The sequence below is a fragment of the Akebia trifoliata genome, chromosome 3, assembly GCF_017979445.1.
Source record: "Akebia trifoliata isolate Shusen 1 chromosome 3, ASM1797944v1, whole genome shotgun sequence".
Classification (NCBI taxonomy): Eukaryota; Viridiplantae; Streptophyta; class Magnoliopsida; order Ranunculales; family Lardizabalaceae; genus Akebia; species Akebia trifoliata.
In genome coordinates this window covers 37318280-37332030 of record NC_141377.1, presented here as the reverse complement: position 1 = coordinate 37332030, position 13751 = coordinate 37318280, and positions in this window count along the sequence as shown.

Below are 13751 nucleotides of genomic sequence, written 5' to 3'. Positions count from 1 at the left end.
AATCAAGCTGGGGTTATTGATTTATAAGACGTAAATATATATGCAAAATCTCCTCAGACTGGGCGAAATCAACAGATCAAGAAGAGATCTGGTGACGAAAATAGATCAACAGAAGGGAAAAAAAGAACAAAAAGTGGAGGGGCAGATCAACTTGAGAGAGGAGATAGGATAAGTGTTCAGGTAAGAGACTGAGGAGTGCAGAGAGAGCCGTCTCTGCGTTCTTTGAATGGGTCCTTCGCATCAAACTCATCGCTGCCTCCATTTCTATCACAGAGAGAGAGGTGCGTAGCTTAAGAGCTTCGACTGATAACGAGAGAGAGAGAGAGAGAGAGAGAGAGAGAGAGAGAGAGAGGAGATGAACAAGAGGGAGAGATGGTTCGCAGGATAAGAGCTTCAGCACAGAGAGAGAGAGAGAGAGAGGCGCGTGGTTTGATCCAAGTTTCCCTCGCTGAAACCGTCTTTTATAATACTGAGATTACTTTTAATGGGGAATATCACTTTGAAATTGCTTACGAGGGTCTGCACTACTTTTCACACACATGTTTAAGAAATCACTTGTATCATTCAAGGCAATGACTTTATGATTTGAAAAATAAGTTACAATATTGTAAGAATACTTTTATAATTAAAAAAACTAATTAATATGAAATTAAATTAACAATACTTTATATTCACCCATCTTTCTTTGAGTATGTTTGATTGTATGAAAAGCGACTTTTCATGGAATTTGATATTCATAAAAAAGATAGTGGTGAAAAATGGGTGGGGTTGGAAAAATAAATTTCATTGTTTGATTTAATCTAGATAAAATCATAAAAAAAAAATTTGAGGAAGAGGAGGAGAGAGAGAGAGATAGAAAGAAGATGGTAGAAGACTGAGGAGAGAGAGGATTGGGGGTGGAGGAAGAAGAAGAAGAAGATACAAAGACATAGACACACACACACACAGAGAAAGAGAGAAAGGGCAGTGGCCAACGATAGCAATGGAGGTGGTGGCGATGACAAAGACGGTGAATGTCATGATGGCTATGATATTGGTAGTGAGGAAGAATAAGAAGAGATGAAATTAGGATTTTGATTTGGGGATGAAAAGTAATAATAGATTTCATTTTTCCACTTGGATTTTATTTTCTCATGGATAGAAAAGGAAAAATGAAATCTAAGTTTTGTAGGAATTTTGAAGGTGGATGGAAAATCATTTTTCATGTAAATGATTTTTCAGCCTATTTTCCATGGGCGATCAAACTTACCTTTTGTTCTTTTTGTTTATAATTTATTTTTAATGAGATCAATATGTTGACCCAAACTAAGCAAGTTGATAAATAACCACAGACTTTAGTCACCCTTTATCTTATAAAGTTGAAGAGGAGTTGGTGTTGTGTAAATATCTTATATTTTATTGCGTTACGTAGAGTTGTGATGGAGTGAATTAGTTAGTGGGCAGGTGGTGAAAGGGGCAGTGCCCCCTCCCAATCTAAATTTTTTAGGGATATGAAAAGGAAAATTGTTTAATAATTTTCTTAAGGGTTTTTTATTTTTTAGGAATATTTTTTATGATTTGATAACGCCCGATTTATAAATAAAGATCTTTAGGGCTATAAAATTTAGGAAAAAATAATGAGTATTCTTGATCTAATCTATGGATGTAGGCACACTATCAAATTACGTAAATCTTTGTGTTTTGTGACATTTTTGTTATCTTTGTTATTTCACTTTTTTCACAGCTGGGTAGTGTACTGTAGTTAGATAGGATGTTTATCCCCTAAAAAAAATGTAGTAAGAGTATGATCCACCATTATGTTTTATTAAATAGATTCATTCATTCATTATCATTAACATTTTGTCTGAAATCATTAATCCACTCTCCGAAAATCCTTCATATTTAACTTTTTAGAAAATATTCTTACTTTTGAGGTTTGTAGATGGAAGGAGATAGAATCTTAAGGTTGAGTACGAAAGTATAATTTGTAACCAAAAAGTTGAAGAAGGGGGTCTTGGCTAGAGGTTGAAGATGAGGGCATTTAATCGTTTTTGTTAGCCTCTAAGAGAAGTCCGAAGTTAAAGAGGGGAGGGGAGGGGGGCGTGTTTCATAAGTTTGAAAGCAAAAGGATTCTCTCTCTCTCTCTCTCTCTCTCTCTCTCTCTCTTGAAGTATAAACAAGGGAAGAGTACAACCTAACTTGTCTTGACACAATAAGCTAAGTAGATCCAAAATCACATTGATTTTTCTTTCTGTTTATTTCTTCACTTAACAGGACGAGCTCTGTATAATGCTGGAATTGTTGCGGGGATCGAGAAAATGAAGAAGAAATACAGAGAGAGAGAGAGAGAGATTATGAGGAGAGAACCGGTGCATATCTGAAATAAGGAGATAAGTAGAGAAGACATAACAGGGAGAGAAGAGGGGAAGACGCTATTTTTATTTTTATTTTTAATTTCACCTAATGACGTGGCAGATGACTCATTAAGTTGGTGACGTGGCTTAGTATCCACGTCAGAACTGTGAGAATCACAGTGTCCAGCTTGTGTCACCCCAGCATTACTCTTTGTTTTTTACTTTTTTTGGATTGATAAGCCGGGGTTGAAGGGCCCATCTCTTCAAAAACAACAAACTAACGAGAATACTTACAACATAGATCTTCTACCAGTATTCTCATGAACTCGTAGGGTATGCAAAATGCATCCATAATGCTATAGAAATTTTTTTTCTATGGGATTCCAATCTTGCTAAAAGATCAGCAGCCATGTTCACCCTTCTCTAGAAAAACTCGAATCCATCCACACATTAGGAAGGTTGAAGATAATTTCTGAATTTTTGTAATTACTTCCCGATATTCCAAGAAGTCTCTATCTCCTGATTGAGTTTAGAGAATCCATAGAAATAATCAATCAGTTTTTATTCAAAGTTCTGGTAAAATAAATAAACTTTGGAAGATATCAACTTTGAAGGAAATTAAAAATAATCCTAACCACCATGAGTCAGTGTGGGAAATGGGCCACAAATATCTATGTAAAAATAATATCTAATAATGCAATATTTATCTTAGTATCTATTTTTCTTTAGTTGGTCAAGCCTTGATTCAATCAGCTAAGTGCCAAGATAAATAAAAATCCAACGGCTCCACGACATTAAGTCCAACGATCACAAAATAAAGAACTTATCTCCAAAACTGAAGGGATGGCGCCCCATATAATCCATAAAACAAACAAAAATCAAATTTGCAAGTCTAAATTTGCAAGCCTTGATTCAACCACTGATTGCTATATTTTGATAGCGACTTCGTGATTGCATATATAGCAATCACAAAATCACTTTTGGGGTGAGACTTTTCGACTTAAAGGAATCATGATCACTATTTCTTCAAGATGTTTCCTCATTATTTTTCTTCCTCTTAACACTTTTTACACCAGTTATTAGTTTTTTTCATGTCGTTTTGTCAATTATCGTCCTTCGACATCCATTCTTGTTCCCTTTCTTGGTCCTAGGGCTCCATTTCAAAACCCTAAGTTTTGTTCTTTTTGATTTTCTATAACACCTACTTGACTATTTTGATTTTTGGGGTCTTTCCACCATGGATTTCACAAAGCACCAACAAATAAAGATTGATTTAATGAAAATAGGTGGTGCTTCGAGTGGTTTTTACTGTCATTTTTCTTCGCCTTTGGGATTCTTGGATCAAACTTGGTCTAGTTCCTCTTCTGTAACAATCACTCCCAATCTGTTTCTTGGTGTCTCTCGATCTGAGTCGTTTAAGATAATTTGAATGTAACATGACGCAAAAACACAAAGTAAGGCTTTGTGTCTTGTTTTGGCCCTTTTATACCCTTGCAAAGTTGCCTAGGAATACTCATTGCATGACCTTGGTCCCCTTTCATTGTCCTCACTTTATTGGGCTTTATGACTCGTTGGGATTTTTGTTTTGAGTTGGTTTCTCTACTCTTTGTTTGGCCTCATCAATCAGGGACACAAAAAAATTTTGAGTGTGATGCTTGCCTTTGTATTTCCCTCTAGCAGGTAAGCATCAAGGGAACTTTATTATTATACATCAAGTTGGGCCCACAACTCATGCCAGAATTTAGGCTTTCGTTTGGGAATCAGACATTAGTTTGATTGATTAGAGTCCACGAATTGAAGAATTTGGAGATTTCAAAGTCGAAGAAATTGAAGACTCAAAAAGTGATGATATTGAAAAAATCAAAGTTCAAAAGCTAAAGGAACTGCTATTGATCGCTATATAGTGATTAGAGAAAATAACGATCTATGATTGTTATATATCAATCAGAGATTTTGTTTTCAGTTGCTTAACCGATTTCACATTTCTTGATTATGTTAGTCTTTTTCTTTGTAAGATACTCCCTCTATAACTCTATAAATAGAGATAAATAAAGGGGAAGGTATCCATTCAAGGAGATGAAAAAATAGAGTTTAGTTCTAAGTTTTTGAGTCGTAGTAATCTTAGAGATTTTGAGAGAGAAAATTTCAGATCTTGATATTTTCCCCTAATCTTGTGAGAGTCCTTTCCTATTATAGTTGAGATCTTGTAAAAGTTGAAGCATTTTCCCTCAAGAAGGACTCGAAGAAAATTTTTTTACTAAAATCTGTAAAAATTCCGCTAAATCGAATAAGGTAAGATCAAATTTATAATAAAATTATTAATTATGATCTTTTTATTGTCGATCCTTCTTATTCACCATTAAATCAACACTTTTACCGTGGGTCTTTGATTTCTTTACTTTTAAATCTGGTTTTACCATCAAAATGGGTTTCTTGATCACCAATTTGAGTTTTCACCATTAATTTTAATATTTTAACCATAAATTTTGATTTCTCAACATAAGAAATTTTTTTAATTGAATTTGAAACTCTATTTTAGATTCAATTATGTAATTTTTAATTTGGCCTCAAATCTTGAAATTTAAAGAAATTCAACATCAAAAATGGATCTAATCATCTTACTACTTGTGAGATTGGATCTTTGATTCTTTATCCTTGTAATGGGGACGAGATCAATCAAGAAACTTCCCCCAATATTTCCTTCCAATCCAGAAAAGAGCAGAATCTCCCACACTCTCTTTGATTTCTCCAATCCATCCAGAGGGGGAGTAGGTAATTCGGTAACTATCTTTCAAGGTTACCTAAAAAGACTTTTATGAAGAGTTTTTAATGTGTGAAATATCTAAAATTCCCCTAACATATATACATATATATATATATATAGGGTCAGGTTCAAGGGCCATGTGAGAAAACATGTAAGAAAACTTTCGACGGTAAATAAAATTTTAAAATATGGGTTAGAAATTTTGGATTGAGCTGATTTTTTGTGAGAATGATCTCTATGATGGGAAGATCATCCAAAAAAAAAAAAATCAGCCCAATCTGAAACTTCTAACCCCATTAAAAGTGATTTAGAATGTGGACCGTCGATTTTTTACCAATTTTTATCATTAATTTGTAAATCACTTTTGATGGATTTAGAAGTTTCTGATTGAGCTGATTTTTTGTGAGGATGATCTTTTCATCATAGTGACCATCCTTGCAAAAAATCAAGTCAATCCAAAACCTCTAACCCTTATTTTGAAAAATGAAAGTTTTCTTACATGTTTTCTCACATGGCCCTTGAACCTGACCCATATATATATATATATATATATATATATATATATATATATATATATATATATATATATATATATACAAATTAATATTTGAGGACTTGAACCTTTGTCTAGATTAATGTTGATGCTAAGCTTAGCAAACCAAAACAAATAAGGCTAAAAATACAAATTAATTATAGTTAAAATAAGATAATGATAATAATCAATTATGGGACTTTACATGATGTTTAGTATTTTATAAGACATTGCTAATTCTAATTTTAGAAGAATTTGTGTATGCAATGTAAATACAACACAAAATCAATGAGTCGGCTTAGAGAATTTTCAAGCCAAATGAATGAGTTGGTTCAAAAAGGTTTAATACCATGTCGACTAAAAATTCAATCAAGTCCTGTCTACTTGGATGAAATAGTTAAAGCGAATAAAGTAAAAGAAGAAAAATATAGAACAAAGATTAAACATAAAACCATAACTAGGAGTTTATTTAAAATGCACTTAAGCACGCCCCAACAACAATTAAAAATATTAATCTAGGTTCTAGTTGAGAATACAAGAGGTTTCATGTGAAATTGGGCTGGAAGATAATCATTCTAAGTTGGGCCAACCTTCTTTTAGAACCCAAAATTGTTTGAGTTGAATGCAATTGGAGGATCTATAGGATTTGGTCCATTCGGTACCTTCCTTTTGAGCCCAAAATCTTCTGAGCTAAATGCAACTGGAGGCTCAATAGGATTTGGGCCACTTGGTACTTCTCTTTTTTGCCTAAAATCTTCTGAGTTGAACGTAATTGGAGGTTCTATAGGATTTGGGCCACTCGGTACCTTTCTTCTGAGCCCAAAATAGTCTGAACTGAAGGCAATTGGAGGCTCTCTAGGATTTGGGCCACTCGGTACCATTCTTTTTAGCCTAAAATCGTCTGAGTTGAACGCAATTGGAGGCTCTCTAGAATTTGGGCCACTCGATACCTCTCTTTTGAGCCTAAAATCTTCTGAATTGAACACAATTGGAGGCTCTATCGGATTTGGTCCACTCGGTACCTTTCTTTTGAGCTCAAAATTGTCTGAACTGAAGGCAATTGGAGGCTCTCTAGGATTTGGGCCACTCGGTACCATTCTTTTTAGCCTAAAATCATCTGAGTTGAATGCAATTGGAAGCTCTCTAGGATTTGGGCCACTCGGTACCTCTCTTTTGAGCCCAAAATCTTCTGAACTGAACGCAATTGGAGGCTCTATCGGATTTGGGCCACTAGGTACTTCTCTTTTTAGCCCAAAATCTTCTGAGTTGAACGCAATTGGAGGCTCTCTAGGATTTGGGCCCCTTGGTACCTTTCTTTTGAGCCCAAAATCTTCTGATTGGAACGCAATTGGAGGCTCTATCGGATTTGGGCCACTCGGTACTTCTCTTTTTAGTGAAACTTCTGAGTAGAACGCAACTGGAGGCTCTCTAGGATTTGGGCCACTCGGTACGTTTTTTTTTAGCCCAAAATCGTATAAATTGAAGGCAACTGGAGGCTCTCTAGGATTTGGGCCACTCGGTACGTCTCTTTTGAGCCCAAAATCTTCTGAGCTGAACACAATTGGAGGCTCTATCAGTATTAGGCCACTCGGTACCTTCCTTTTAAGCCCAAAATCGTCTAAGCTGAGCGCAATTGGTGGCTCTATCGGTATTAGTCCACTTGGTACCTTCCTTTTAAGCCCAAAATCGTCTGAGCTGAACGCAACTGGAGGCTCAATAGGATCTGGGCCATTTGGTACCTTCCTTTTAAGCCCAAAACTTTTCAAGTTGAAACGATTTAAATCAAATTCCACTGAAGGCTCTACGACATCAGGGTTGTTTAGTACATCCCCTTCGATCTGAAAAATATCTGAATCTATAACATCAAGAGATCCCCCAACCCTAACTTTTGGATTTGTGCTTGAAGGAACAAACCTATTTGTCTCATAAGCAACTACAAGAGAAGATCCAAAGAGGAGAGTGAATACTAGCAAACCAAGTCTTGAAACCCACATTTTTTAATTTTTTTTTACAACTTTTCTTGATTGAAACAACACCCACATCCTTCATTTTATAAGCATGTTCTTGGATTTTTCTTTAAAAAGCCAACTGTCCTTATTAAGAAAGATTTTAAAGTCTTCACATTTTTCTAGACAAGAAAATCTAGTGGTGAAGATAGTATTTTTAATTCGCTCATGGTTTTTAAAACAAGGATAAGTTACTCCGGAGTTTGGTAGATTTGGCGTTTCCATTGTGATTAAGATGTTCATGGATTCTTTCTTGAAAGACCATTATTCCTATTAGGAAAGATTTTAAAGTTTACACACTTTTCCTGGCAATAAAATCTTGTGATGATCTTTTTTTATAGTTTATCAAGGTAGTATTTTTTAGTTGGACCGTGGGTTTTAAAATTAGGATAAGTTCCTTGGGAGTCAGGTAAGATATGGAGCTTCCATTGTGAATTAAATGTTCATGAATTATTTCTTGAAAGCCTCTTTTCCCTGTTAGGCAAGAAAATCTAGTGATGAACTTTTTTGTAGTTTATTAAGGAAATACTTTTCTAGTTGGTTCATGGTTTTTAAAATTAGTATTAAGTTCATGGATTCTTTCTTGAAAGCCTCTTGTCCAAATTAGGAAATATTTTTAAAGCCTCCACAGTTTTTTAGGAAAGAAAATATAGTGATGATTTTCTTTTGTAGTTTATCAAGGTATTATTATTTAAGTGGGCTCATGTATTTTAAAACTCGGACAAGTTCCTTCGGAGTTAGGTAGATTTGGATATGTTCATGGATTCTTTCTTGAAAGCCTAGGGCCTGTTTGGATACCAGGAGTAGAATTACTCTTCCAAAGAACAGGAGTTGAAGTACTCTATGGAGGAGCTGGAAAAGTAATTATGTGCAGAAAAGGCATTTGGCAATCAACTCTGTGAAGTACTGGCAGAAGTACTTTTGTGCTGAAAGTCTGTTTGGGAACCATACTGACTTCTCATGACTTCTAGAAAAAAGACCAGAATACCCTTATATTATACTAGTTACTGTTTTTTATCTTTTAGTGTCATAATATGCCTTCAAACTATACTGTTTTTGACATTTAATTATAAATATTAATATAATATAATATAATATTTTAAATATTAAATATTAATATAATATGTTTAAATCTATTATACTCAAAATTTTAAAAAAAAATTGACAGACTGTCTTTTAGTGTCATAATATGCCTTTAAACTATACTGTTTTTGACATTTTAACTATAAATATTAATATAATATAATATAATATAATATTTTAAATATTAAATATTAATATAATGTGTTTAAATCTATTATACTCAAAATTTAAAAAAAAAAATTGACTGACTGTCTTTTAGTGTCATAATATGCCTTCAAACTATATTGTTTTTGACATTTTAACTATAAATATTAATATAATATAATATAATAAATATTAATATAATATAATATAATATTTTAAATATTAAATATTAATATAATGTGTTTAAATCCATTATACTCAAAATTTAAAAAAAAAAATTGATTGACTGTCTTTTATTGTCATAATATGCCTTCAAACTATATTGTTTTGACATTTTAAATATAAATATTAATATAATATAATATTATATAATATTTTAAATATTAAATATTAATATAATGTGTTTAAATCCATTATACTCAAAATAAAAAATAAAAATTAATATTAATAAATATTTCTTTCATTTGATTTAAGGGCAAATGAATTAGGAATATTTTCATAGAAAATTAATAAAGTTAAGGGTATTTTGGTAAAACGAACCATTAAATTTTGACTCCCCGCAAGATGAGTTTTGAGAAATAGGTTTTCTCAACTTTTTCACAAAGAGTAATTTCTTGCTCTTGCGCGGAGTAACTCTTCGAAGGAGTTGTTTATCCAAACGCATCCAAACGACTTCTAACTCCCCGCAAGAGTCAGAAGTAGCCAAGGAGTCCTATCCAAACGCCTACCTAGTGTCCCTATTAGGAAAGATTTTAAAGCCTCCACAAATGTTCAGGCAAGAAAAGCAAATGATGATCTTTTTTTTAAAACAACATATTCTTTTATAAAAAAAATAAATAATATACCTAAAATTTCATATAATAAATCTTTAATTTATCCGTAAAGAAGTCATTAATCTATGTCCCAACACCTAAAAATAATTCATAATAAATGAATATATTATTATTTATTATATAAGGTTTGGTTCGGTTATATACAAGCCTTGAACTGAGAACTGATCCGAATTGATCGACTCTCCATTTTCTAAACTCAGAACCGAACCGCAACTTATTCCAAACTAAACCAATCTAGTCCAAGGTTGTCGATTTGGTTCGATTCTCAGTTTGAATAAGACCAAGTTGCACCCCTACTGAAGAGTACTCATCCGGACCTAAAACCATTTAAAGGTAAAAATGCCCGACTTTGACGATCAGTTGGTAATTATTCTCAATTATGGTCTTCATAACCAATTATGAGATGTGATAATGATATTTTGTAAATTCTTGCATAATGAATTATTTTAAAATTAGTATGAGGAGGCACGGACAAATCCACATGTATTACAAAAATTAGGCTTTATGCATGATTTCTTTATAATAATTATATAAAAAATCAAAATTTCCAATAGATAATATCTTCAATATTACATTTTATCAATTAATATAATGTAAGGAACTTTTTGTAATTTAAAAATATTAAGTTCATGCTTGGTTTCGTGACAAGAGACCGTATTTCAAATGAATAGCGTTAACTTAGTGAATTTTGCCTTTTTTTTTTTACGCTTGATTCTATTTTTAGGCCATTATTGGCATTCCGCGAAAGATAAGAAAACAAAAAACTTTGCATTTTTTGTCTTTCGTGGTTGTTTGCGATTCCAATGCTTAGTACACCATCAGACTATTGTTGTAAAACTTTGCAATTGCTTGGTTGGGCATTGAACGCAAAAAATTGTAATTTTTTTTTTTATATCTATTCATAATCTAACACCTAAAACCCCCCAAAAATCCACATATGAACTTTAAAAAAAATCTTATTTATGTAAGTTTTCTCAAAGAATATATATTGATTTTTTTTTAATATATAAACTAAAAAATTATAATAATAATAATTTTTTTTTTTTTATTTAAATTTTGGACAATATTTCTCCTATAAAATTGACATAGAAAAATTGCTATTAAAATGTTTTCATCAGCTAAACCAACCTTTGATATCCATCATTCCAATAAAAAAAATTGTAGATCCGACATTAAAGTTGTAGGTCAGCCATAAGAGATGATCAAAAAGAGAGAGTGGAGGACAAACCTTTCTTTAATTGTTGTGTTGGATCTGAGAGTGAGGAGGGTTTCAACGTTTGTTACATTCGATCTGACATATATATATATATGAGGGCCGGATCATGGGAAATATGTAAAAAAATATGATTTTTCAAAATATGGGTTAGAAGTTTCTGATTGAGCTGATTTTTTGTGAGGATGGCCTCTATGATGAGAACATCATCCTCACAAAAAATCAGATTAATCTTAAACTTCCAAGTCCATCAAAAGTAATTTACAAATTATTGGTAAAAAATCGATAGTCCACATTCTTAATCACTTTTGATGGGGTTAGAAGTTTAAGATTGGACTAATTTTTTTAAGGATGATCTTTTCATCATAGAGATCGTCTTCACAAAAAATCAGCTAAATCCGTAACTTCTAATCCATATTTTGAAAAATTATTATTATTACATTATTTTTTTCATATGTCCTATGATTCGTCCCTATATATATATTTCAACATTTGTTATGTTAGATCGATAAAAAAATTTACACAAAAAGTATCGCAATACTTTACTGCAAAAAACCACTACTTTTTCTGCATTTTACCATATTTTTTGATAGGTGCAATTAAATATTTCACTATCAATCATGAGCTCTAATATATACTTATGAGGGTATATATGTAAAGGGGGCGAACTCAAGATTTTGCCCACATGAGAGCAACTAAGACTAGAACTTTTTATGGGGGCAACTAAGAGTGGAACTTCTTTTTTTTCTAGGAGCAATAGCGACATACTTTTTATCCACTGTTGTTATTTGTCACAATAACTCCTAAATCCTTAGAATTTGAAAATTCTTGTGGGGGAATGTGCCTCATAGCCCTCACTGTATCTGCCCTTGGTTACACACATTGAGAACTTTACATCCCTAACTTCAGCATTATCTATACTTGAAATTGGTTGGTGAGTGGGATTAATGGTTGGTACTCACACATGTATGGTTGTTAGAACTCTATGTCGTGTGGCCCAATTGACCTCACAGTTTTTTATTGTTTAATTACACAAGGATTCTATATACATAATGGACATCAATATTAACGAATCCCAATATCATTAGAATTGTTAATATTTTTTAAGGTTAGTAAGAGATCTTGATGGATAAGATCTTTTTAAAAGAATAACTTTAGGCCCTCAACCTTCATATATAAAAGGGATCGGTGACCCCATATTGGAAGGTACGAATAGAAAGAACGTATGTGTGGAAAAAGCGTAAAGTAAAGAGTTCATAATAGTGATATCCATCAATCACTAGCCGATCTATATAGAGAGAAGAGAGAATGTGAATCTAGAAGGAAATGATCAATTTGATTGGGGTTTTGAAAGCTTTGAGGAACACATGCATAGAAAGGCACTCCCCCAACATTTGCATCAACGATTTCATAATGGTACAAGGTAAGTACCATCAACCCTATTTATATTGAATGGATAGCATGTTTTAGATATGCGATTGATTAGATCCTATTGGGAAAAATCAAAATATATTAAAGTTATGTTTTAAGATTTTGAATGCGTAAAATCTAACATCTTAGTCTTCTTTGATCTTGTACTCTTATTCAAGTGTAGATTGAAGAGAAGAGATTTGAATTCAACCTAGTGTTGTAAATGCATGTCGGGTGTAAAAGACTAAAAAAAGTGTCATTTATAATCAACACTTAATTGGTATTTGAGGTCAGTAAAGTTGACAAAGCATGTTGAGTTTTTTAAGTAATTTTATATTTTATATTTTGCATTTACTTCATCAACCAAGCATCGACCAGTATTCTTCGAAGCAAAAACTTGTAAAAAACCATACTTATAAAACATCATAAATGCAAAGTTTAACTTTTTACGGTTTTTTTTTTACATACCAAGCATGACTTAAGTAGGTGATTTTAAAGATAATATAATAAAAATAATAATTTTGATATTTTAGAAAATTAAGTGATTATAGCTTGTTGCCTACTTTAATGCGCACACTATTTAAGGATTAAGAAATTGCAAAAATGCAATCTTTAATGGCTCTTGAACTATGAATGCAGGTAATCAAATCATAGACATTAAAGTCTACAATGCAACAAAAAAATGTGTAACTAGGGCATGACATATGGTATAATGCAACAAAGATAACTTGAGGCAGAGCTCGAAGGTCGAACCTTAAGGATTGGGTTAGTTCTCCTAAATAAGAGTTACTACAAAATAAACAAGAGAAAAAAGAAAGGGAAATATGAAATGCTTAATTGTATGATGGAATGTGGGAAGCAAGTGCTATAAAATGGAAGCGTGCTATAGAAAATGTAAATGAAAAAAATAAAAGATGGAGGACTAGGGCATTAAGATTTGGCCCATCTTTTCATTTTGGTTTCTTAAGGGTGCAAATCACTAAAAGGGAGAGATTCAACTAACAAGTTGATCTCCTCACCAAAAATATAACAATGAAACTCAATAAACACTTAAAGTTTGGATTTTTTCATAAGAGATATTTTTAAACCTTTAAATCTAACTTAGAGCTATTTTGTGTACTAAGAGTGTGTCAGAAAACAAGTGTGAGCCCTAAGTATTAATCATGTATGACATACAAATCAAAGAAGAACTACTCTAGTATTAATCGTGCACCAACCAGGATTTTTCAAAAATGCAACGAAGCACTCCACTCGTAAAAAGTTGTAAAAAATCTTAATTGTAAAACGTTCGTAAACGTAAAGTCTAACTTACTATGGTTTTTTACGACATACCAAGCAGGAGTTAAGTAGGTGATTTTAAAGATAATATAAGAAAAAAATAATTTTAGAATTTTAGATAATTAAGTGATTGTAGCTTGTTGGCTACTTTAATG